The sequence below is a fragment of the Excalfactoria chinensis genome, chromosome 7, assembly GCF_039878825.1.
Source record: "Excalfactoria chinensis isolate bCotChi1 chromosome 7, bCotChi1.hap2, whole genome shotgun sequence".
Lineage (NCBI taxonomy): Eukaryota > Metazoa > Chordata > Aves > Galliformes > Phasianidae > Excalfactoria > Excalfactoria chinensis.
Genome location: NC_092831.1, coordinates 18,692,410 through 18,720,322, shown reverse-complemented (window position 1 = coordinate 18,720,322; position 27,913 = coordinate 18,692,410). Strand labels below are relative to the sequence as shown.

The following is a 27,913-nucleotide window of genomic DNA, read 5'->3' as shown; positions in this document are numbered from 1 at the left end:
GATTGATCACCTGGTGGGAAGGCAGGGCCAACCCAACGAAGCTCAGTTGTATGCAATGCCCCTGAGTGACTGGAAGGGGTGCAGCCAGGATCCACCCCTTCCCAGACCTCATTTTGGGGTTGGCAGTGGAGGTAAGGGTATCTTGCTGGAGTTCCCTGCATGCCTGAGGCCTTCTGAAGGTAAGCAGCTTTTTTATTTTTATTTCTTCTTCTTCTTCCTTTATTTCTTTGCTCACAGCTGTTGTGTTTGAGCAAGTCCTGAGTTGCTGGAGCCCAGAAGTTTGATACTCTGCTGTTATTGCAGCACTTTCCATCATGTTACAGCATTGCACCTGGGAAAAGTGAAGGTGCGGCAGAGGATAGTATGTGCTTTAGCTCTGCGTGGGGATACAAGGGTTAAGGCCTGGGACTGCAGAGCAGCTGGAATATGTTAGGTTTCCAGGAAGGCAGCTGGAGAGGGAGTGTGAACTGCCAGCAGGTGGCTGGGAATGGCTGAACAACTCAGTGGTGGGACTGGAGGAGTGCTCTGTCTCTTACTGTGGTGACTTGACTGATTTCAGCAAAAGCCTGTTTTTCTTTGTAACATCAGACCTTTATCAAAGTTTGTTAAAGTAAATGTAGTGTTTCCTTTAAATGTAAGGCTCTGGATCAGCTCAGTGGTTGTTTTGACTCTTTTCTCTTTGTTTGTTTTTGCAAGGTCTCTTAAAGCTTTACCTTGTTATTTCTCTGATGAGAAGGAAAAACTGGTTGAGTGTTACACAGGCTTTCTGTGAGACACTGATGTGTGCTTTGGAATGTCTACCTCTATGTCAAGCTGATGCTGATTCATTAAGAAAGGATGTAAGCAGGCACGTGTAGGAAGGCCGGGTGGGGTTTTTCTCCTTTCTACAGTAAGGGAAATTATGCTGACAAAGACAGCTGCTCTTACAACAGCTGTACTTTGCTGTGGTCTGTGGTGCTTTTCTCTGTTCTCTGGAGTCCTAGTCTTACAGAGGGGTTTACTTTGGTTGGTGCCAAGAGGCCATCCGTGGCCCTTAGAATTTGCATAGTGTAAGATGAGAGGTGACAGATGGACACAGATAGGGGAGCAGAAAAACACAAGACAACATGGATATGGGAGCGCAGCAGTTTTTTTCAGCCTTTCATTGGCTCAGTGGTAGAAGACAGTTTGAAGGAAGAATTTGAAGATAACAGTGTACTAAACAGATACTCCTCCCAGGCATGAGGTGCAGTGTAGAGTAAAGCTATTTGACCATCTAACAGGGTAACATTTAGTGGAATTGGAAGAATCATACTGGAATAACCAAGTTGTGAGATGATGAGCCAGAAGGCTTCTCAGTATGTATGGATGGGAAAACTGTTTCGTACTCTGAGCTGCAACACTGTTTCCGCATTGTTATATTTTGTTGTCTTTCTTGCTGGCACCCAGTAGGATGTAGAATGTTCAGATTTGTATTGAGGCTCCGTGTTTATGAGTTGTTTTGTTAACAATAAAACCACATTTCAAAAACAGATTTCTGTTCTTGTAAATGGACAGAAGAACCATCTGGGATCTTAGAAAACTCTGTAAGAGAAAATACAGTTAAGAGTTGCTATTTATTTTCATTACTACTAGCTCTTCCCCCCTCCTCCCCCCCCACAAGGATGCAATCCATTTCATCTATGTTACAGTAGTGAAGCTGTATGAATCCAGTTGATGCTCTGCATACCTAATATTTTAGGAAAAGTATCAGCATGGAGTGCTTTCTAAGAGAAAAACAAGCAATGTTGACCTGTTTACCAAAATAATTTTGGTAAATTTTAAAGTAAGTTTTTTGGCATTTCTGATGAAGCAAAATACTGCTTTAAACTTGCTTATTGATAATGACCTGGCACTCTACACCAGAGTTTCATGACAGTGAGGTAATAAACTCTGACGTGGATAAATTGTCACAATTTGCACAGAAGAAATCCCTGTCCAATTATCTTTTTGATGAGAGTGGTGCATTTGGTTGTAGCACAACCGAATGTGCTGGTGGCTCCATGCAGCAGTAGTTTTGTTGTGTGAGATGACTGTTATGTTCTGAGAAGCTTTTTAGTTGGTTTTTTCCCACCTGCTAGTATACTAATCTTATGTCACTGGACAAGGAAATATTCGTAACAACAAAAGCTGGATTTCATACTGGAGGTACCATTTTCCATTTTTAATTCTTTATCTGTGGCAGCACAAATGAAAGTAATTGTGGGGCATGATGACTGGCACAGTGGGATCCATACTACCCGCATGTTTGAGCAGGATAGGATCCAGCACAGGAACTATGTACGTACACATGACTTGGATTTTATGGAAATATTTGTGGGTGTCCTGGTAGCAAGGACCTCTGAAATATTTCCCCTAAACTGTTCAGAGGGTCTGCAAAAGATAATTGCATTCACTGTAGTTCAGCTGTGTTCTCACTGATGTCTCAGCAGATGTCTGTCATGTGGCTGACTGCCACCCATGTCCCGGAGCAGTATGGATGAGTCCCAGCACTTCTTTCTCAGATTCATCCATCTCCTTGATTCTTTCAAATTGGGAATCAAAGTGGCTGGACAGTGGAGCCACATCAGCATTTTTTGTGTTGTTAGCAACAAAACTCGGACTGCTTGACTCACTTTTTGATAGCTTGATTGCAGCTGATTAAATCTTTTCATTAGGGTTTCACTGAACATCCGTAAACTCAATGCATGAAAAATGAGGCAGTGTCTGTTTATCTCAGGTTTTTGTGAGCAGCATTACGTGAAATAAGAGTGATGTGAAGTGCATACTTTGTTGATTGTGCTCCTGAACTGAATCTGTTTCATATTTTTATCACAGTTAAAAAGAAGAAAGTTATGGAAGCTCATGAAAAGAATAGGAATCACATATAATAATAATAATAATAGGAATCTCATTAAAAAAAAAAAAAAAAGATGGTAAGAAGTGTTTTTTTTTTTTTTTTTTTTTTTTTTTTTTTTTTTAATATACATAACGTACTCATTTGGAAAACAGTAACACATTTCTGGTTGTGTATTAAGATTAATTATGCATTTTTATACTGCCTATAAACATTTCAGATTTCTTTCTCAGAAACATAAACAATCGTATTTATGAAGTGTAGCTTAGAAAAATGTTTTGTTTGTCCATACCTTTTTTTGGTCAGTATCAGGAGCTCAAGATACTGACCGCGTTCTTTGTCCTTTACGTGTTACACTGCCACTGAAACTTCCCACCACTGAACATTTCCCTGATCCCCTTTTCTGTGCCATCTGTCTGATCTGGCCTCTTTCCAAACAATGCTGCTTTCCCAATAGATTTGTCCTGGAACGAGAGTTTTCAGTAGGGTTAAGACAATCTACATCATCTTCAGTTCTTTCTTTAATAATGAATACAAATACTTTGCAGCCACGTACACGTGCAGTTTGTAGGTTTTGAATACACACCAAGAAAATTCTGTCAAACTCTGACTCATGCTCTGCTTTGTTGAAAAACTGGTTCCTAAAAATATCTGTATTTCCTGTTACTATGTTCTGTGTTAGTATATCTTGACTATATTACAGTATCTGTATGTTCTTGTAGAATGGATGCTTTGTAATCTGGTTTACTGGTTTAAAAAATTTCAAGTTCCAGGTTATACGTGACATTGCAGAAGTGCTAATTCAGCAGTTTAGGAATACATGCCTTATCTTAGAAGAAGTTCAACTTGCATTATCTTTCCTAAGACGTTTCATTTTAGAGGCTGAGCACTTAGCCGTGTGCCATTTAATGGGCTGTTACGTTGCCCACGAAATCACTAATCTCTTCTTGACCTATATCTCAACAATTTTAGATTTATTTAAATTATAGATTGTGATCGTAATATCGCTTTCGATGCAGCATCTTATCTAAGGAGATAAACATAGAAAATATATCCCATATATCTAAGGAAATGCAGTGCACCATTAAAAATACATATGAAAAAGCATTGTATTTTTATGTGCGCAAGTGCATTAACTGTTAAAAAGGTGGAGAGGTCTCGTTTTCCCCTTCTTACTTTATGCTAGAATCACTTTCATGCCAGTAATTAAATAGTGCGTTTTATAGTGAGCAATTGTAATAAAAACCCATCAGACACTGACAACTTCCTTTAAGAGCAGCATGTTAGATTATATCCTGAACTATGTAGATCATCTCTGAACAGTGATAGAATTTACAGTTGAAAAATTAACTCTTTGTGTCCCAGAACATCTTACACACAGTCTTTTGCCTTTTGTTTGCGGTTGTATGAGCTCATGTGTTTAAGGAGGAACAGTACTCTTTCGGAGGGGAAGAGGGGAACAATTAGTGTGTTATGTTGCACATGGTCCTAGGTACAAGGAGTTCAGTTGAGTGGATGAAAATCACAGATGAGTTTTTGGCTCTCAGGATCTGTTGCTGTTTCAGCTGCTTCCAAATTCTTGACTAGGAGCTTGAAACAACTGTCTTCTTAGGCAGGGTTAGCACTGAATGCTGTGTACAGTGAGCAGCATGTTTGGAGTTCAGCTGTAGTTTGAAGATGCCTATGGAGGATACACCAAAGTTCTCTGTGCTAAGTCTTCCATAGGGTATAGTTTCAAGACTTGTAGTTTCAAGCCCTTTCCCAGAGTCCTGGAAGTACAGAGGTGTTACATTTGTTTAGCCCATTCTAAAGTGAAGATATAGTGCTTGTAGCATGTGTTTGTGTGACCTGTGCTGATATCTGGAAGAGCAGCTGGGGAGTGGTAGAAGGGGAGCCACGAGTGGCTAAAATCAAGGTAACTTAGAACAATTTCACTCCAAAAACAGATCAATAAAACTTGTATGTTCAATAGCTTCCTACAGAGTTTCTACCTTGATAAGAGCTTTCCCAGGGGAAGCAGTGAATTTCAACAGGAGGTATATTTCCTGCAGCAGAGTAAAATTCTATAACAAGGAAGTTCTTCCTCTTCATTTGGACATCAATATGTTCAGTACAAAAAGCAATGTATAGTTTATTAATTTTCCCAGTGCTGCTGTGAGTTACTAATATGCTCTCTGGAAAAGTTCTTTCCCCTGTGATCAGCTTTCTGTGTAACCTGCTGGAATTGTATCTGGATTCCATTTTGTGCCATTATAATATTCAGTTACTGCATTATCCTTAATGAACGTACACTCAACACCTAACTCATTGCGCGGGGTATAGTTTTACAACAAGATTATATTTATTACTCTGGAAAACTATTTGGGGAAAAAAAAACACAAAAAAAAACCCAAAAACCACACAGTTGAACTCAGATGAAAATGAATATGTTCTCATGTTAATTCTACCAGCTTCCTCTTAAGGAATTTTAAAAGTATGAAAATGGAGTCTGCTCATTGCACTGAAGTTTGCCCAAAGGCTGGGAAGCAGCTGAACTACTGGGTAGTATTAATATCTTGTTTTTACTGTGAAACAGATGTATGTTGCCTGATCTTTTTCTGGTGGTTAAAAAAGGGAGGAAAAAAAAAAAAAAAAAAAAAAAAAAAGTCTTAGTGTGCTTTAGCATGTTAGGTATAAATAGAATGTGATAGGTTCCAAACGTCAGCTGACAACTTTGCTGTCAATGCCTGTGAAATGGGTATTAGGCTTTAAAAGAGGTTTAGTGTTATTTAATTCCATAAAAGGGTTCAGAAAATGGTCTTGTTGACCAGCGTGTGGAAATGAAATAGTACAGGTCTGTTCTGTTAAGTATGTTGTTCTGTGAGAAGCTGTAGGTTTTGGATTAGCACTGTTGACTTTGAGCCATGCTCCTGAAGATGTGTAACTTGATTCCTAGAAATAGGCTTATGCATGGGATTTAGTTGAAAGTGCATTTGGGAGATCTGGGTAAATATCTTTGGAGGGGCAGAAATGTGGTTCACAATACTGGTAACGTACAGTATATTTACCAATGCCAGTTGCTTCTGTAGGCCCTTAGCTTCCAAAGTAGTCCGAGAACAGATTAGCCTGCAGCACTGGATTTATCTTATTGTTCTATTGTTTATGGCACTGCTTAGGCCATCATCGTGCCAAATTCCAAGGGGAAGTTGTGGCTGGAGGACTGTTGCTGCCAGTGAGTCACATCTCTGCCTCTGCAAAACTTGGTAAATATTGCTTGTTCCATGAGTCTAACTGCTCTGTGAGGAACTGCTCTCTGTATGCAGGCTGTTCTTGCACTATAAGATATAGTATATGGTAGCTATGATAATAGCTGTCATCTAGGAATGAATCCCTGATGGAAATTTAGCCCGATCTTGCCACCCTGTTCTTTTGTTTCCCGTACAAGCATCAGTGCTGCTGAAGCTCTTGTAGAACATGGTTGCAGCATGGCTTACAGACCCTTTTCCTCCTGTGCTCATTGTTGCCTTTCCACAGCTGAGCTCAGTCTGGGTTCATTAGTCTGAGTTGCTTCAGAAAAGCTCATCTGTGCCTCTTAAAATCATAAAATTGAGGTCATACCAAATGCTGTACCTTTCAGATATGAATGAAGAAGGGACTTCACAATCAGCTGGACCACTAGGAGAAACCAAGGCTCAGCATATGGGAGGGGGGTCAGTGTGTTAAGTGTTTTCCCCTGTTTAGAGTGACCATGCTGGCTCATGTTTTGAAATGCTGTAGAAGAAGAGCTCTCCCCTGACCTCCAATCCAGAGCCACACAAAAAAATCTGTTGAAATCCAAGGGCAGCAGAATAAGCTGGCCGTGCTACCCTTTGCACTATGCAGACATCTGAAAATTTCACGCTTCTGTGAGCAGATTCCCCAGAGGGCTGAATTTGGCTGTAAATCTCTTGCAGAATACTTCCATTTCTCCTGTGCTTTTCTGGGGGCACGTTGTTAATGGGACTTGGTGTAGAGACATCACAAGACGTAAACTAAATAAAATATCTGAACAACAGGAGGGGGCAGGCTTAAACTGATAAAAAGTGAGACAAACTAGCTGTAAACCTGGAAATGCTGTTCTCAGCTCCTAGCGTGTGCAGGAAATGCAGCACATATGGCACAGAGAATCACCTGGAGCTAGGCCTCTTTGTTGCACCTTGGCACAGGAGCAAAGCAGAGATGCAGATGTTAACCCTCAGTTGTCTGCTGTCTTGTAAGGATTAGATTAATTCAATCCTGATACATGGCTTCCAGATTACATACACAAGATGTTAAAAATAGAATCATTACTAAATGCTCTTTGCTGTATTTAGTGTAGATAACAGTGCATTTTTGTTGATTTAAAAGCTTTCGGTATCATTCTTTCTAATGTTCAAGAGGAAATGTGGATGAATTTAATTGTACCTTCTGGAAACGTTTGATTTTATCAATGCTTGAGATGCTCTTTGGAAAAGCTGTTTCTGCTAGGCTTCGAAGTGAGCTTCTCAGCGTGCCTTAGAATCACTAATGAATTACAGAGGCTGTAGATGAAGACAGTGCAACCATTGATTGAACCAATGGCACCATATCATTATGCAGAGGAGTAAAGTATGAAGATGTAAATATTTGCTACATTGACCTGGATGATGCTTTTCATTGTTTCTAGTGTACTTGTCAGGAAAAAGATCTTTGAAGAACTGGCACCATCCTGAACTTTGACTCAAAGCTGGCAAATGATTTTCTCAGAAAAAAATGAAAGCGAGTTGAAAAATGAAGTGGAACATCTGATACTGAGTATTTAGCAACATTTCTTTTTTGGAAAAGAAAAACTGGTCTTTGAGAATTTAAAGACATAAAGATTTCTGAGGTTTGGGGTTTTTGGCGTGACATTTTTCATTTATTCAGGGGGAAAAAAAAAGGATAAAGAATCTCCTGAATGAAATAAAATACTTTAGGGTTGATGCTAACCCATATTTTTTTAATTCGAGCGACCCTCCTCAGAGCCCAGAATGCTGCTGTTTCTGCCTCTCTTCCTGCTCCAGATGTGTGTGTGCGTCTACCACAGATCTCCTTGACACCACCAAGTACATGCACTGGCTGTCTCAGTGATGCACATACATCTCTGGGCAGTTTTGTGATGTTTCCTGACGTTTTCTCACATTTTAGTGATTATTATTATTATTTTTTAAAAGGTTGTTCTATGTGAAGAAGTGTCATCATTCTGATATATCAATTGTATACATAACTAAATAAAATTTTACATCTTATATTAAAAAAGGAGTGCTTTAGGATCATGATGGAGTCTATGATGCAGGAATTGTCAGCAAGCTAGTGTGAGAATCATAGAATCACTCAGGTTGGAAAAGACTTTCAAGATCATCAAGTCCAACCATGACCTAACCATACTACCCAAACTCTACAGCTCTCTGCTAAATCATGTCCCTGAGCACCACATCCAGGGATGGTGACCCAGCCACCTCCCCAGGGAGCCTGTTCCAGTGTTTAACAGGCCTTTCTGTAAATAAGTGTTTCCTAATATCTAATATCAACGTCCCCTGGTGCAACTTAAGGCCATTTAGCCTTGTACTGTCACCAGTGAGAAGAGACTAACCCTTCTCTCTCTTTAAACACCTTTCAGATATTTAAAGAGTGCAGTAAGGTCTCTCCTCAGCTTCCTTTTCCCCAGACTAAACAGCCCCAGACTAAGAAAGCAAGGATTTTTTAGCTGTAATTAGCAATATTTGGGGAGTCAGACTTTACTTTTGAAACGGGTTTGTTTTCAGCAGTTGGAATTTGGTTAACTTTGTTGCTGTGAAATCAGATCTAGTGCATTGAAATCAATTTCAATGCATTTATCAGGGTAGATGAATGTTCAACTGTCAGCCTGTGAGACAGGCTGTCCTGCCTGAACAGGATGATTTTAACCAACACAACTTCTGCGCTTTGCTCTGGGTAGAAAGCAACTTCCGTCTAAAAACTCTATAGCTGTTTAAGTGCTTCTCTTTTCCTGAACTTATATATACTGTGACAATATGGGGTTTTCGGACCAAAGCTACCTTGCACGTGACTGCCCTGAAACAGTCAGCCCTGAAAGCGGAATAACTTGTATCCCCTGAAGCGGAATAACTTGTATGTGGAAATCAAAACAGTTGGATTTTCATAGAAGACTTTTCAGTAAGAACTTAAATTCTTGAGTCTGACCTCACTGCTGTGGTCTCTTTTTTGTGGCTGCACTGAGCTTGTGACCTGGTGCTGGGAATCCTTGTTCTGGAGGGATGGAGTCACTACATTAGAGATTTGTATTCAACAGAATCCAGCTTTTAATTTTGTTTTTTAATTGCAATTTGTTTTATAAATGTATCAGGAACCACATAAACTAGAGAAATGAAGTCACCAAAACATTTCATAGGTGAAAGAGGATAAAGCAGCAATAGTTTGGGAGTAAGATGGGGAGGATGCTCGCTTTAGAAGATCAGTGTATGAGTGATGAATTTCATGGGAGTGGGAGAGGAAACTTGGGAAAGCACAGTGTACTGAATTAGAACAGGTTGGTAAATGCAAATGTTACAACATTTTCACAGTGCTCTTTTTGCAGAGGGATTTCTTACATGCAATACATCATATTTTATGAAGGCATGTGCCTTTCTTTGTTTTCAGTTTGCTTTACATATGAAAGTTGTTTGATGTTGTTAACTAATAGCACTAAGGAAGATCAAAATTTCAAACAAATGTAGAATAGAGTTTGTGTGGCTTACATCAATCAGTCATTATCAGCGTGCTTTGGGATTTGGTGGTTTCAGTTTCAATTTACATTTGGATTAACATCTTGTGGACTGGATCTCCAATAATATGTTGAAGTTGTAAACCATACCTGTACCTTATGACAGTGCTGGAAGTTGGGGCACCTTTAATTTCCATGAACTTTGTAGCAAAGCTCTTGCTGAACTTAGGAGGAGGAAGAGGAAGGCTCGCTTAATGGTTCTTGTCAAGCTCTGTGAGATTCTGAAATGATCTGTGTCATTCTGAATTGCTTTGGTTTGTAACATATGGAGCGATCTGTAAGCAGAGAAGAGGAAGCATAAGTGGACTGTTTATTTAACATGAACATGCCAACATTTAGACAGCATACTGCAAGTACAGAACTGGCCTTTTGCACTGGCATACAAACTATTCTTCCTTTTTACTCTTCCTTTTTAACTTTCTGCTTTTGTTTTTCACTCATGCGAAACTGCAAATATGTAAACAGCTTTCTAATTATGGGGTGCATCAATGCCAACAGTAAATTAAGTATTGACATGAAGGGCAAATTGTTTAATTGTAGACAAGAATATCTAAACTCTTTTAAATTATTTCCTCTCTGACTATCTGTGAGTAGGGCCTGGCAGATAAATTCTACTAATTCACTTTCACAGACAGTAACTTTTTAGCTCTCCTGCTGAGAAGTCGAGGGGAGAATGACAACTTTTACTGTCTGCTGTCACTATCTTTGAAGTATTTCACTGCAAGTGAATTATTGAGAGTTCTGTAAAATCTGGAATTATTTTCTTAAAACCAGAATCCCTCCTCAAGGAGAAGATTAGTGCAATTTTCTAACATTGCCTTGCCTGGCATATTTCTTCTGATTATCTCAGCGTAAGATGACATGCAGGAGATAAGGGGTAAAAAGTTTATGCCCCAGATAATGCTAACACACCTATTTCCTTCTATACCAGAATATGCCATGCATTTATTCTTGTACAAATAATAATAATAATAATAATAATAATAAAAAATCTGGACTTCTCTGTTCTTTCAGGGTTTGTTCAAGTATGCATGCCCTGTGTTTAACAGTAGTTGTGTGATGAGGAGTATAGTGTTCAGATTTGCTTTTTTCCCCCTTTTTTCCTGGAAGATGAAGACTTTGTTTTAGTTATATTTTCATGTAACAACAAAATCTTCATGTGTTTTTCTCAGTGTGGTTATCTCATGAGGGCCAATTCATTCAGCCCTGTACTGTCACTTTATCTTTTTGTTCTAGTGAGTCTTCTCACTGATTTTAGCAAGGCTAGGTTTCAATGCTTGATCTCACTGATTTTAGCAAGGCTAGTTTCAATGCTTGATCATACATGAACTGATGCAACTGTCTGCAGCCCATTTTGACTTGTACATCTTTTTGCCTCTGCAACTTGTGGTAATTCCTATGAAGCTGTCACAATTTATTCTATCAAAGTTACTTACAGATCCTGTTGTTCAGGGATCATTGAAATGATAAATTACTACAGTCTCTCTTGCTAATGTGTGCTTAGGGAGTCTTTCATTTACACGATAGACTTATTCAATTTTTGGTGAAATGTGGTTATTACTCTCATACAGAAAGCACGTGCTCAATCTAGTTACGGCTTGCTTATTTTTTTTAAACAAATTGTATAAAAATACTTACTCTTCAGAGAGTGATGTTACAGATTAGGAAGTCAAAGCTTTTCCTTTAACCTCCTGAATTTCCTTCCTTTTGAAGAACTGACTGTATTTCACAGCACTGGGCTGTGAGGAGAAACGACAAGGAGCCCAGATGCCACAGAGGCATTATGCGTTATGGCTCAGGGTGACTGGAAGTCCCGGGAAGTGCACTTGGGAAAAATGTGGTCTGAAACTACCTAGTTTTTAACCACAGCATTTTTATTGAGCCCTTTGTAAGAAGAACAGTAGTATGTTAGCCTCTTGGTTATAAAATGCCTGTTTCTTGTGAAGTCATCTGTGATGTGACTGAGTCACAGCAGGCAAAGATGTAAAACAGAAGTGGAAAAACAGGAAATAATTTGAGGTGCGATTTTGTAAATGTTTGTTTCCATCTCTAAAGGAACTGCTCGTGCAGTAGGAGATATCTGCTTAAGTTATAAGCTTGAGCCCTGTGTTTCAGTCAGGTGCCTTCTGTGAGGGAGAACGTGAACAGTGAGGGATGCGGAGAGATCTCAGGAACCGCTTTTTACATAAACTAAACATCCAATATTGAGGCTGGTGACAGCACTTTATGCAGTGTCTGTTGTTTAGGGTCTTATGTTCTCACATACTTCTAGTTTCAGCCAAGCATGTGAAACCACATGCCTTAGAGAAAGAAACTAAATGGACTGTATCATTCAATTTCAGGGGATTTATCCACCCTATCTTGTCATTTTTACTTACACTGGTAATCTTTATTTAAATGTTATTAATTTGAAAGGGATTACTCGCATTTATGTTAATGTGAGTAACAGGTACAGGATTAGTTCCCGTGTTTGTCAGTGGTGCCAAAAGTGAAAGGGTGCAATAATTTGGTTACACTTTCAATTATAATCTGAAATTAAAGAGCTTTATTTTGGAACCGTTGCTCTGAATAGCAAGTATTGATATCTGTAATTGAATTCTGGGGACTTTCTGTACGTTTGTAATGTAAGAATCTCTGTCATTAAGTGGGATTCACTTGGCAGGCAAATGATTGCTATTTTGGAACCATGTTAGATCCTGTATTTTAAGAGTTGTTAGGACTGGAATCTGCTTTTCAGGTGAAACTTTTAATCTATTATATCTTAAAATTCTGTTGTCTGAGAATTGCTAACCTAATTACCACGCTAAGAAACATTTGATAAATATTTGAGTGCATGCTGTGATAAATTTGTATTAGAAATATGTTTTGATCTGGTAGTATTCATGTTGGTGGGACCACCTGATGAGGCAGGCCCTGATCCTGAAAAACTGCTCCAGGCAATCCTCCAATAAAAACTTAGCTGTCTGGACTAATTTTCGGGACTGAAGGTTAAGTTTTAACATAATATGAATGAGAATTATAGAATGAAAATAAATCACACTGCAGTCAATCTGTTTTCCACACCTACAGTATTTGTTTTCTTTATCTAGCTATGTAGCTCTTTTTGTTTGATTGTGCTGCTTTTAGACTTCCTGTAGCTGAACTGAAAACATTGGGAAATACTTAACTTTGGCAAACATTCCTTCTTCAGTGCTCTGAAATTTTAAAGTAAAGTTTTCTTTCATGTAGATTAAATGACTCAGAGAGAAAAAGAAAGTTGTAAAATGGTGAGGAAAAAACTGAAAAAATGTGGACAAATGAGACAGATATTTTCAGCTCCAATTACAATCAATGCTAATAGCTGAGAATCTGTTTAAAAAACAGCCTTGCAGTAGTTTGAAGACAAGATGTGTGTTGCATCTGTCATTGTGGTTCTAAGTCACCTTATGTGCAGGGAAACAAAAAAAAAGCAGTATCATGGCTTACTTGACTTTGAAACAATGGTAGGCAGCAAATGTAAGTAATTCTGTTTGCTCACAGTAAGTGAAACTACATAGATTTTGTCTATGAAATGGGGATGTAAAACTGTTTTCTCATCCAAGTGTTTGGGTATTTTTGGATTCCAAAATCTTTCCTCTGTGGCCAACCTCATCGCTAGTCTCGAGAAGGTGACTCAGGGCTCTGCCAGCATGCTCCATGGGGAGTACTCAAGGATCACAGCAGACATATTGGCTGCCAGTTTATTATGATTTTAAATCCTTCCATTCTCTTTTTCCCTTGAAATTACATAAAGGATAAACACAGTGTGGCCTTGCATAAAGGTTCTCATTTGTACTAGATATTTCCAGTGTTCATATTTTGTAAGCTGCTGGGTAGGATAAACTGACTGTCTGCAATTGCACCACTGCTTGTAGCTGTGTGAGAGACAGCTTGATGTCTGGAATGAAACGTGTACAAAAACAGTCAGGTTTGGAGAAAATGCTTCAGGAGATGCATGGTTAAGGTGGAAGAAAGAAAAAACAAACCCAACTGCCAGTAGATTGGAGTCTTGTTGGAAGGAGTACAGCAATTGAGGTATAGATGAAGGGACTATGACCCTAACAGCCCACTTGTTCTTATTTATATCAGATGGTCTGTTAGGGTAGATTACTTTATTATGACAAAGCATCCTTTCTTCTATAACTGTAGGCACCTTGGTTATTACTAAGATTCAGAAACACTGTGGAAGTTTAAGGAAACGATAGGTGAAAAATCACAGGAATAGTTTGACATTCTGATAGAAATAAGAGTTTCTATTGAATGAACAATAGGCAATCTGGTGGAGTTAGATAATTGTCTTAGCATCATTTATAGCTCAAGTTAGAAGAGAGGATTTAGGAAATTGAAATAGATATGTCCAAATATTTAAATGGAGAGCAAGATTTGCATATTTCTGTTGGGAGAGTCATTCATTATTCAAGATGTGCTCATCTGCAGTAGAAGACCACCATAGACTGCAATGATAAAAAGTAAGGGCAAAATTTGGATGTGACTCAAGGGCAAATGACTAATCTTTCTTAATTTGTTCTGAGTCTGGATTTGCAGGACTCCGTTTCTCTAACTTCGAAGAAAATGTTTTTGGTCCCTTGGCTATTAAGAGTCAAAGTAATGTCAGATCACTAAAACAGAAAAGCTTTAAAAAGATTGTTCTATTAAAGAGGTGATTCTAAATTCCTGTTGAAAGAAAGTACAAAATATAAATGGTACCCAGACCCTGTATTTGCTGAGTTGCCAGGGAGTTAGCTGAAAACTCACATAAAAGTCAATGGGAGTTATTAAAATCAGTGGGAGTTGTGTATCTTGATCTTGTGTAAACCCTGGAAATTTTGAAGAAAATGACAAACAAAATAGTGAGGAAAAATATAAAGTAGCAGAGTAGGTAATACATGAGTAAATGAGCCAAATATCTAACAAAATGAAAAAGATGATGGAAAACAGACGATGGATGGAAAAGAGATGGTTGAATGCATTGAGTTATGTAGGACTCTAAGGGAGAATTCAGAGGGTTTCAGAAAATACAATTTCATGAGAAGCAGAAGGAAAATGGAAAGGAAGTCATCAGGTATAATTGCTGTAAGGAACACCTTCCTGCTGAGACTGGACAAGTTTGCCATCAGCACTGTTCTCTGTACAGCACTATATCCCAAAGAGTACAACAAACATAAAAGCAGATATATAATGAAATCAAGAGATAGGAGAAGGAATTTTTATATGCGTTACATAGAATGTGTATGTGTAACGTAGAAGAGATGCAGCAGAGAGATAACTGAGGGAAAAACAGGAAAACATGAGAGAAAATGGACATTGTGCTGCTGTTGAGGAGCAAAGGAGATGATTGACAGAATATGGCTGACAGGAACAAACATGGGTCCTCATGCACTCACTCTGTCCATGAGAGTGATTCTGATTAAAATAATCAGCATACTATGAGCTTGTCTTCACCTTTTACCGGCACAGGGAGAAACTAGCTTTCCACAAGCACTGCAATTGATCAACCAAGTATGTTCTGTAAACTCAGTAGTCCCATAAAAACAATTACAGCAAAGCATAGGGCTTTCTCTGATATGAATTGTTGATAGAACAAGGTCTGTATAATTCACTTATTTTACTTAAGTTTCCAAGCAGGTGATGGGAAGCTTCAGAGGAAACAGAGGGTTGTTTCCACCTGCATTCTTCTTTCTTGACTTAGGTGCTTAAAGTTCTTAAACCTTGCCTAAAGTAAAATGTGTAAAATCTCTCTCCTCAAAAAAGCAGAAGTCTGGAAATCATCTTCCAGAGAGGCAAGCAAATAAGAAAAGAGTTGTCTATTTGGAAGCACTAAAGTAAGACAAGGTTTTGTAATGGATGTGAAGATTGATAACTAAATATTAGCTAGTGAAGCTCAATGATCGTATAATATGTATATTATATTGTTATATAATAATTATAATATATATATTATAATGTTATATCATTATATAGTATTTATACAACAACTGGAGTAAGTTTTTTCCATTCCTGTAGTGAGACTGGGTTCTGTCTCAGTCTGTAAAGGAAAATCCAAACTAATTTAAGACTACGTATTTAGTTTTAGGAGCTATGCTATATAACATATTGCCAAATGAAAGCATTAATTGTTAAGGCTTTTCTGATCTAGGAAAATGGTCCTCTTTCAAGGAAATTTAGAAACAGTGAAGCCAGTGTAGCTGTCAAATTAGGCAGGAAACTTAGATATACAAAAAAAGTTCCAGATTTTTTGGATGACAAATTATTAGAACCTGTGATGAGCCACACAAAGCCAAGACATAAAGTTGCAACAAACAGCAAATGGGCAGCATGCAAACTAGTTGAACTGTGAATTGCATATAGTCAACATACATGTTTAAAATTCTGGACTTCAAAATTTAACTTCTGAATTAATCTGTCTTTATGCCACAAAGAGCATATTTATAAGCAGCATTTCAGAGGTTGTCAGAATTGTTGGTTTAATATATGGGCTATCTTTGCAGCTGTCTAGGGTTTCAGAAACAGTTTGGTGCTATTGAGTCTTCCTAAGCTTGTGAAATAAGTGGACTTTGTAGCTCACAGAAGTAAAAGCTTTTGGTATGAATACAAAATAATAATAATAATAAAAAAAGAAACAAAACGGGAGCAACAAAAAACCTGCAGAACAGAAACAGAACAGTTTGCCAGAAGGACAAACAGCAGGAGGACGCAGGTAAAGGTTTTGAATAGATGCCAAAAACTAGAAGGCACAACAGAGATAAATAAAATACACAGTGAAGATGCAATATAATAAAATACTGTAATTTGGGCTGTCAGCATGACTGTAGTGAGTTCAGAATAGAAGAAGTGAGTTAGCGTTTATGGGATATTTAACCACAAACTGCCAGAAATGGAGGCTGCTGCTGGTAATACGTATTCAAATACAGCAAACATATTATTGGGAAAAATGATATAAAATCACACTATAAACTTTTTGGTTGCATTTCCTGAATTTGTCCACAAGGCATCTGCAATTTGTCTGTTGCAGAATGGATTTACTGGCTTTTGAAGCTTCTGTGCCATTTCCCATAATCACAAGAGCAACAACAACATGCACACAATAATGAGCAAGCTGGATTGTTGCAGACAGAGCAAGCAGGTGCACAACAGGAATTTCTAGGAATTCCTAATAGCTTCTTACCAAGGCCAACCAGGTTAGAAGGAGAATAATTCTTACTGTCCCATTTCCTCGAGATCTCTGGAATAATTTGGATGTGCAGGGAAACTGTGTGCAACGCTTTAGTATATTTATCCTCTTTTCAGCCAGAACTGCTTCCTCAGGGCTCTTGCTGCTGGCTTTTTGACCCACTCTTGCAGCAAAAGAGCTAGCGAAGACAAAATTTAAGAAAGCATTAATTCTTGGCCACAGCTGCTCATGAGACCACAGCACAGTGTTTCCTCTCACGTACAGATGACTATTCCAGTGTCATGCAGTTTGGAATAGGTCTACACTGGTTTGTGCAACTTAAGAGACTTTTTCCATCCTTTCCTCAAGAACCTCATGCCTTCTTACAGGGATTTCGGGGGCATGTTGTGTAGTCTGATTTCTCAGAGGTGTGAAATATGGATTTTTCACAGTGCTATTCCATCTGCCATTCTTAACTGTACCACAGAACCACTCCTACAAATCAAGCAAACAAAAAGCCGATTCTAATATTTATTTATATAAATAATTCATATGTGTATTTATGTATAAATTAACAGATCTGTTTTTTTGTGTTCATTTTTCTCCAACTAATTCTACAACTAGCTAGATGTTTTTTTCCTATTATTTTTGTTTTCCTATATTGTACTTTTATTAGTTTTTATATTAGCTTTATTGTTATGTCCATCATTCAGTTCTCAGTAATCTCCTCCCTGGCCTTCAAGCCACGATGCTTCATGCAATCCATTAATCTTTCATGGAAGGATAAGTGCAAAATAGAATTCTACACAGATTTCTATACAATTTCTGCTTTACTTTTGAAGCCAAAAAGGGGGGGGGGGAGGGGGCAGTAAGATAAGTAGAAATTACTTGAACAAAATATTATTTGTAAAGCAATCTTCCCTGGGAAAAATGCAGATTTTAGAGTAATGTAGGTTAAAATTAAATGGCAGTTCTTTTATCTATTTTTCAATGAATTTCCTACAGATTTGCAGATATTTGGTAATTTGCTGGAAAGGCTTGCTGTCGCTTTCCAGCTATTATCCCAGTTTTGCTGTTTTTCTGTCTGTGCTTGATGACCAGATTACCAACTAAAAAAATTTCAAGTAGTTAATTAGCTATTTTCCTTTAGTGTTTTTGTTTGTTTGTTTGTTTGTTTGGTTTTTTGATGGTCTTTATTGTTTCATGTATAATCTCAGAACACAATAATTTTCACTGTTTTCTTAATTATACCTACTGAATTTGTCTCTTAAATCCCATATATTCAAAGGAACCTTGTTCTAATGGCTTCTTTTGTTTTCTGCTGTGCATTGTTTTTAGTAATACATCTATTCTGCAGGTATGTGCTTGTTCCTAACAAGAGAAGCAATGTTTTTCCTGCTCAGATCAACAAGTTGTTGATAGAAATAAATAATCTTTCCTTTTCCTTCCAAAAAATCATTTCCTTTCTTGAAAGAAAGATAAAAATGTTAAGAACAGCATCTTCACTTGCAAGCCAGCAATTACTAAGCTATTCTGAAATTCACTCTACTGATCAAGCTTCTAACAGTACCTATTGCCTATGGAGAAATAAGAGTTGGAATTGAGTGTAAGGCAGATTATTTCTCTCCATGTTAGGATTTGGAGAAGAAGATACCATAAAAAGGAATGTAACAGAGTAGCAGTAGTAGCAGGAAATGGGACTTTAAAGGCAGATGAACCTAGGCCTGGAGGCTGCTGAAATGTGCATGACAAGTTTAAAAATATTTGAAATCTGAACTCTTTTTCATTTTATTTCATTGAAATCCAAATTATGTTGAACCTCTACTTTAAAATGAATGTGTAGGTGCTTAGAATTCTTAATTTCTTCCACAACTAAATTACCTTCTGATGAAATTCTGTGAGAGCAAAACATGTTGTCACGGACACAGATCTCGAGGTAACTATTCTTATTAAAGAATAAAATGGAATTACACAACAATTCAATTGGCCATATCCAGTTCTTCAGAATCCCAATGGAAAATAATTCATTAGGACATTGCCTAAATGTACAGGAAGGCTGACAGAAACCAGCACATTTTGGCTCTGTTTCCTGTCTCTAAAACCTCAGATCTGCGCATATTCACGTGCTCATAAAGTCTTGTAGGAGACTCCTTGATTTTTATAAACTGTTCCATGTTCATACTCAAAACTGTCCTCCTTGCTGATTTTATTTTTCCTAGTTTGTCTGATTTCAACTGGGTTACTGTCAAAGAGGGAGAGACTTCATTATAAAATGTGAAGGAATGTGTTCTCTGCATGAAAAATCTCAAGAAAGAGTAATTGGCCATCTTGGCAGTTAACCAGATTCCTGGGTGATCCTAAAATAAGTGTCACGGACCTGTGTGGTGACAAAACAAATGAGCTCTCATAGATGTGTCCGCTTCATAGTTCTTATGACTATGCAACAGTGCCTTCATTTGTGTCTGTAGCTCACTCTGCTGCAGTGTCATCCACTTATTGCCAGAGTTCTGCCTAAGGACCACCCTGCAAGTCTCCAGGCTTGTGTTCTGTGCCCTGCCAGAAAAGCCATTGAGATTTGTGTGCTGGAATTGGGCTTGGCTGCAGCCAGCGGAAGGCCTCTATATTTCCAGAGCAATCGATGTTTCACAGAGTGAGGGAGATGAAAGCATCCTCCTGGGGAACCTGAAATCACCAACACCCTATGTAAGTTGCCCTATGGAGCTCTTAGGAATTTTCCCAGGGCTTAGAGGATTTTAGGTGGGAAGCTGCTGCTCCTTGGTCAGTGAGAGCAGATTTGTGTTTATGTGCAGCTTATACACTGGTAAAACTGGCAGTCTATCACCATAAATGTTTCTGTTTATTTACATTAAGGAATGGATGTGATGCCTTTCATAAAATCATGCCAGCGACTTCAGGCAGTTTAAAATAGTCTCAGGAGTTACGAGAGGCTTCTCAGGCACAGAACACAGTTTAAGCGCATCAATCATCCGTAAGTATTGCTGTAAAACATTGTACAATGGGGCTTAAAACACTTCAGGCACTTCCTGAAGTTATAGCTGTGCTGTGCACTTAGAATGACATTGAGGTGAAATCTCTTTTGTTTCAGTAGAATTTTGCAGATAGTGGAAGCAAGCCGTGCGAAATGGGAGAGAGCAGTGGAACAGATGGATTCCTACACAGTATCCACACCTTCTCTGTACACTGGGCCTCAGTGTAGTCATTCTCTGGAATTTGGTTTTATTTTATATTTGGGATTGTTTTTAATTGTTTTAGCAATTACCTTGTTTTGTGTTAATTATTTTTATTTATTTATTTATTTTTTTTACTCTAGAGATAAATAGCAGATTTTGATTGCAGTACAAAAAAGTGTAATGGGATCATGTATTTGTAGTATACCTGTCCCCTGAGAAACATCAGAGATTAAGGTTTTTCACTCAGAGGGTGGTGACACACTGGAGCAGGTTGCCCAAAGAGGTTTTAGATGCCCCATCTCTGGATGCATTCAAGGCCAGGCTGGATGTGGTTCTGGGCAGCCTGGTCTGGTGGTTGGTGACCCAGGCCATTCTATGAAGATAAATGCTGTTTTGATTTCATTTTATAAGAGGATATTATACGTGGGACCTACAGGAAGTGACTAGAACAGAATACTGATGGTAAAACCTTCATGCTCTTGCTGTCAGAAGGCTGATGAAAATTCTGCTTCAGTAAATTACACAGGATTTACTCGCAATGTTGTTCTTAGTGTCTGATTGCCTTTTTCTGAGTGACAGAATGTTTGTGATTCTGCAGTTTTCTGCTGTTGCTACAAGAGAAGGAATATCTTGATTTTAAAACATCCTTCTAACACAAAGCTGTTTCAGTGTACTTGTATTCTGAGAAGACTTTAAAAGGTAAATAAGGTAAATAGGAAGGTAAATAAGGGAGATTTTTGACAGTTGTGTGTGAACATAAAGACGTGCTAGAAAATTGACGTACCCATAAATAATCTCTTCAAATCTTCAACTAAACCAATATCAAACTGTATTCAGCTGTTTTTTCTGAATACCTTGTCTGCTGTTACTCTGTAGTTTGTAGTTAATCGTACACTATAGTCTTATTGGGTGTACACATGTTTTTCTTTGAAAACAAAAAAAGTGACTCTTAATGCATTATTTTGTAAATGTATGGACAGAACTAATTCCTCCCATCAGGCAATTTATGATATCAAGCATAAGTGGCTTATAACAGTAATAATGCTAATGCTGTACTAAGTTTCATCATCTATGACAAGTGGTTTATAACACTGGGAACAGATGATGAAACTTATCTTAGTGGGCTGGTGTTTAGGAACCAGAATAAAATCAGTTGGTGATTTTAGTCCAACTCTCAAATGTGTGATGACAAAACTCTTGTAATTACTTGAGTGAGTTCAGACTGGGAGTGCTGCAGCTTCTGCTGTGGAAACATAGAAAAATTCTTAGTCAGCTGTTGTCTTGCTGATGGAAACAGCATTCAAGAATCCTGCAGACATGTGTTGGATTTCTCTGAAAAATTTAATATAGAGCCATAGAATTACTTCAGTTGGAAGGGACCTTCAAGAACATCTTATTCCAACACCATCGTACCTTTTTAATGAAAGATATGATGCTGGATTGATTTTTAGGTAAAATGGTTATGGTTATAGTATGCCTGTGTGCAGTCAGTAAAATACATTTTCCTGGGTCTAAACAGGTTTTTAGGTAACAAGAGGAAGCTGGTATAATCCATTTGTAAAATAGTGTCTATTCTAAGAATTATGCCAGTTTGGCTTTCTTGCCTGCAAATGAGGAAATGAGAGCCTGGCTGTTTCATGTAGAAGCTGTGGCAGAAAGACAAAGGAGGAGCTACAGCATAGAGAAACTTGTCCTGCTCTTGCAAAGTCATCTGTCTTATGAACAGGAACGTCAGTTTATCCAGATCTTTGGTATCCTGGCACATTTTGTGTACACTCAAAACCAGATTCTATACTATATATACTAATTTTTAAGGATAACGTGAAATAGCTGTTTCTGTTGTGCTGACAGAAAACAACAACAACCCACATGCACAACAAAAAAACAAACAGTTTGTGTTGGTTTTATTTTTGTCAGAAAAAATGACAGAAGTAATTCCTGTTCAGAAGGGAAATGATCAAACAGGGGAGTACTATTTAAGAAACAGAGCAAAGATTCACCAGATATTTACTGGGCCTGCTGTCACATGAAATGTTTTGTACCAGGAATAGCTATTTTTAATAAATAGATGTGAATACTTAGGAAAAATGGAATTAGGTAAAAGCTAGAAGTATTTTTCAAGTATTTGCATTTGCACTTGCTGATGCAAATCCAACTCCAAAAAGAAAGAGCTTGCAGTAATTAGTTCCAGATGTGCGTGTAAAAGTTGCAGTGGAAAGGTAATTATGTTGTAAATAGTGGGAATACTTTTCTTCATCAAAGTGAGAATTCCTTTATTCCTGGACTCATCGGTTAGCTGGGATAAGAAATCCACACAGGGAAGAGCAACTCTAAACCCCTGTTAGCGATTCTCTAAATTGCTCTTTCCAGGACAATCAGTATTTGCTGCAGGCAGATCCCCTTTCTGATGAATGGAAACCCTACACTGAATACACAGACCACATGATTGTAGATGGGCTGTTCAATGCTATCAAGTGTTCTCTTCAGTATCTGACTGAAAACACTGAGGCCATGTTTAAACCCATTCCTTTATTTGAAATGTATCTTGCTTTAATGGCAATGAAACGACTTTTAAACCTTCTTTGGACTTAATGTCAACAGCAATTTCTGTGATATTATGAAGGGACTAATCAAAAACATCTATGATATGTAAATGCATTTGTCAAATACATTGGGAAAGTTTATTTACAGGTATTGTTACTTCTGTTATTTATTTATTTATTTTTTCTAAATAGGTCTTTCCTTAGGCATTTGAATGTAGCTGTTCTCCCACCTGAGTCACCTCTCTCCAGTGGTTTACAGCAAGAATGTTGGTACCTTAAGAGAAGCTGTGAGGCTTTCCTCACCCGTTGACTGTGAGTTTACATTTTCTGCTCTCTTTACCTTCTGTTTCTCTTCTTGTTTTAGAGATTCCTTCAGCCAGCAGCACACATTCTTAGAATGATGTTGGTTAACTTTTTAAATCCTTCTGGTTGGCTTGCCCAGATGAGCGTGTCTTTTCAAGGCACACTAAAGCTTGCAGCTGGATGGACTGTCATTTTTCCCTTCTGAATTTGCTTCAGTGTGATCCATGGACAGTCTGTGACTTTATACTTGTTACTGTTTGGTGTCAAAAGATTTCTATAGAATGCATTCACAGTAATGGGTATTTCAGTTTTTCAGGATTCCTTCTCTTTCTCACACCTATTAAAGAAATGTTAATAATGATAATATTTTGTTGATTTGTTTAAGACCTGGTGTTTTTTTTTCTTATGGCCAGTATTAACAAAAAGTTCTAAAGAAGGTGACGAATCTGAAAATCAGAAGATTTTTTAATAGTCTTTTCAAACCAAGTTGACCACAAAACTTTTATATACCATCAGTGTGTTTAATTAAAAAATAGACCTCAATTTTTATGGAAAACAGCTCAGGTAATTCCCTTAGGCAAATTCCCTTAGGCAAGCTTGTATGAATCAAAAAACAGAGGTGTCCATATATACATTTCAGTTCAGAAAGGTGGATGAAAGGATCTCTTGCAGTACTTTCGAGCACACTTGTCTCTGAACCAACAGATAGCCTTTGCAGACTTTGGTCTTTCTTGCTGCCCTCAAATGTGTTCTTGGGACAACAGGCGTAACTTCTTTGGGATTAAATTTCTCCTGGATATGCAAGCTCACAGAAATGTTGGTCTGCACAAGAGGAAGGGCCAGAAACTGGGCTAGCAGCAGGCATGCACACCAAATAGTTCAGATGTGAACTGAAGGCTCACTGCTGAGCTTAAGTGGAGCTCCTGGATATGGGGTGGAGTCCACAGGTGTGGCTGGGCGTGCACTCAGGACTCTGATAGTTTGCAACCAAGCAAAGTCATTAAGCTGATAAGTACCTGACCTACCTGTGCAAACAAAGAATGCCCTGAAACTGCAATGCTAGACTACTTGGTGGATTTGTTGGGGAACAGGATTTAACACGCATCTGGTTATGCACAAAAAAAGCCCCTATTCGTTTCTTGGACAGAGGCAGAATTGAGATATTTTAGTAGCCTTCATTTAAGAAAACTAAAACCAAATGTGTGCAAGTTTCTTAGCTAAAATCGTTTTGATTTAAAAAAAAAAAAAAAAAAAAAAAAGTCATGTAATCAGAAATGTTCATGTTTCAAAACAGTGGAATTATAAATTGAAGTAGATCAAATGCCACTGTAACAATTTCAGGTTTTTAGTATGTAAAACGTTCTTTCTCTGTGAATCACAGCTTTGCTTTCAACCTGAGTTTTTTCCAAAAGTAAAGTGAATTTTCTGAAGAACAGGATGAACATGATTTGCATTAATATGAAGACTTACAGTGCGTATGAAAAGGGAGAAATCTTCCAACTAATATCCATTCTTTTCCATTCTAGCACTTCTTGCTTCTTAGTGCAGCTGAAAAATAAAAATTATCACGGAAATATCCTTTTTAAAATAGTGTTTATATGCAGCTATTTCACTGTGCTCTTATTTATGAACGTGTTTTCAAAGATTTGCTTGTGTTTATTAACCTTCTTGGCATCTGTGTTGAAACTTGCTTCAGATAATGATAGGAAAACTTTTTGACCAGCTTGATTTGCAAGGAAACAATGAAGTTCAACTGTATCACAGTTATGAAAATATGTAGAATGAGATTCGAAGTAAACATTTGCAAAAGGCCTATTTCAGTTTTCCATCACAAGAATAGTATTTATCCTCATACAGTGATCTTTAAACTCTAGTGCGTAGTTGTGCAAGTTGTGCACAAGTCCTTGTCCATACTGAATTTGCTGCTGCTTTGTCAGCAGCATGTATTACTTGTAGTGTAGATGAGCCTTTGGGATGTCTGAAAGCTAGGTAAGGAATATAACTTTCCTGAGGCCAGTCTGAAGCCAAGCACGTGCTTGCTAAGAGCTAGGCAGGTTTCTGAAAGCACTTAACACTGAGTTCATCAATATGAGTTCAGTTGTTGCTGCATGCGTTTTTGCTCTCTTTTGAGGGAGATTCAGATTAATAACATACTGATCAAAACTGCTTTATAGTGAGTTGCATCAGCGGGGTATTCTTTTTATTGCTGAGTTTTATATACAAAGGTAATATACATCAGTGCTCTAACTAGACAATGTGGGGTGTTTTAAACTTTAATCCATAATTACGTTTTGCAAATTATCCTGAGTAATGAGTCTGTGTTTGTCACTACATAAGGACAGGGAGAAGGAGGGCCACAAAATCAACCAGTATTTGAATAAAAAGAGGAAGGGGCGGGAGACATAAGTAAGTCTATGTGTGTTCTGTTTTGTGTAGGGAGGGTTGTTGGCTCTGCAAAGTGGCAAACAATATCTACTTGTAACATTGTTAGGAATTACTTGAAAAGTGGAAGACTCTTAGAAAGATTGCCTTTACTGTAAAGCTTGATGTGGTACCTCTGCGGTCCAATGAAGTGTCTTTTATCAGAAGAAAATGTGTACTTTTGGAGGTGAGATCAGTTCTGTGCTCTGAACCAAATGATTTTTCGGTTTTTGTTCAGATAACAAGCTGGTGGCAAGCTTCACTGAACTGAGAAATTGTAAACTCTTAGAAAAGGCTGTCTAAAGATAATAATTCAGTGTTTCTCAGTAGCGTATTCTGGATGAATCTGATAATTTAAAGCCCACTCCACCAAAATGGGAGTGATGCTTGTGTCCTCTTTATCTTCGATTATGTCTAATCTGTTTCTAATTCAAACATGGTGTTGCTGTTGTCAGATCAAATATAGATTTTAAATGTCTTGTGCTTCTCCACTGGGAATGCTTTAAATGTATGCAGGCTGTCTATCAGGGCTGTACAGACTGAATCTAATAAACTTTTAGATAAATTTCAAGGAAATAAAAGAGTACTTAAAAATGAAATGATTCATGGTTCATGAGATGGAACGTATTTAATCAATGGCAGCCACAGGAAAAGTTATAGTATGATCTCCACGGATTACCTGCTTAATCCCTAAGGAACTCTAATTTAATAATGATGTTGTATCTTTCAGGTTAAATAGTATGGCTTTAGAAACGGATTCAGAACTCGAGGTTTGACCCTCAAGCTCCTTTTCTGGATATGGGTAAGGTAAGAATAACCACTGTTTATGAACTACATATATCAGTAGCATTGAGTACTAATCCCAGTATAGAGTCTGTATATATGTGTACAACATAAACACATATGAACACAGATATAACATATAAATATATATATACATATAAACATATTTATAACTATAGATAAAGTGCATAAACATTATCACTGTATATTCCCAAGAACTCCACGATGTGAGAATGAATAGCACAACATAAAGCCTAGTTGATACATATTTTAAAGAGAGAGTGGCTCATCTGAATACATTTAATTTTGAATATCCATTGTCCCAACCTCTGCCTTAAGGAAGATTTGTAAGACTTAGTCAGTAACTAAGGATTTACTAAAAACTGCATTAGATTTGCTGTCACAATCAAGAACTAAGTGAAGAGTACACTTACTTTCTTTCCAAATACTGAATGCTGTAATTTTTCTAAAATGTATTCTAATTGCAGGCTGATTGTGGACTTGATACATTGAAACAACATTGAAAGTCCATCCTTATAAGTGCTTCCCCCTTGCCCTTCAAGTTGTCTCTGAAGGTTGTTAGATTAAGAGAAGGGACCGGGGGACGATGTGTGTGTGGTATGGATTTTTTTGTAATTTGTGATTTTCATGGGTTTTGATGGAGTTCATTTTTTGGCTGTGGTTCAGATCTTGATTCAAACTGCTGGAGGCCTGTACGTAACTTGATTGTGCTAAATACACATTCAGGTTCTCCAGGTTCTACTTTTAGATAAGCTCATTAATTTGGAATAGGGAAGGGATCTTTCTCAGCTGTGCTTGGCAGAGGGAACATTCACAGGCACTTTTTCTGCGTTTGAAGAAAAATCTTTTTTTCATAAACACATCCTCTAGAGCTGATTAATGATAACTCACTTCACCCTACCATGGGAATGTAAGACTGAGCAAGCAGTGACCAGAAGGCTATGGATACTGCTCTCTCATTATTACTCATTGGCATTACAACCGTGACCTTCTGTAAATACAGAGTAACTACTAGACAAAAGGTGATGAGAACCATCTGCATCCCTTCATGTTTTTCTTTGGTGGGAGTGCTAACTATGCAATTCTTCGAGCTTTCAGGTGCTCAGCCAGTGTGCCTGCAAGCTGGTTATGCTTGACAGGAGCAATTTGGCCTTTAGCCTCTTTGGATTCTGTCTGTTAAAAGGAAGAAGGGAACTGGACAGATTTGCCTTGCATGTCAGGTTGGTGTCAGATATGCACAGTATATCTGACACTTCTGTATAGTCCAATCACATATTTCCAGCTCTGCTTTGGTCCTATGACAGGGAAGTAGTTATGATAAAGGCACTGGAAAGAATCTCCAACAAAAGTTTTGCTGTTCTTGGTGACAGGACAATCGTTTATTTGCAGGAGAGAAGAATATCTTGCTTCTCTGACCAAATACTTAAGTCTGGGTTGTCTTTCTTTTGTTTTAGGCCTATACAACGATCTTTCACAATTATCAAACATGGTGACCTACCTTACCTACTAGCTTTCCCTCTGGAACAACTGTTTCTGACAAAAAAAAAAGCACGGAAAAAGTGGAGTGAAGAAGATACATTTCTAGACAAAGCACAGATGTTCTCATGATGCTTATCAAGGTGCTGGCAGGAGATGGAAGACAAAATCTTTTTAGCCACCTCATAAAGATATTTCAAAGCTGTAGGCTGAGCTGAAAGTGCTTCCAGCTACAGCTTTCTAAAGCAAGCAGAGCAGATTACATAGATGACTGAAACATGTCGTTTGTTAAAGCCTGTGTCATACAGTATCTTTTGAAATGTAAAGGCCTCTTCCCATCATTTGCCTTCATTTAGGGAAAGAGGAGAGAGAACG

At 37.9% G+C, this 27,913-nt stretch overlaps 1 long non-coding RNA gene across 1 annotated transcript; it reads left to right on the top strand.

Annotated features, from left to right (window-relative positions):
* Positions 1 to 41: 41 nt before the first annotated feature.
* LOC140255117 (uncharacterized) lies at positions 42 to 27,913 on the top strand. The gene is made up of 4 exons (XR_011904390.1): positions 42 to 179; positions 22,727 to 22,846; positions 25,989 to 26,065; positions 27,517 to 27,913. It is a non-coding gene; the product is annotated as an uncharacterized lncRNA (long non-coding RNA).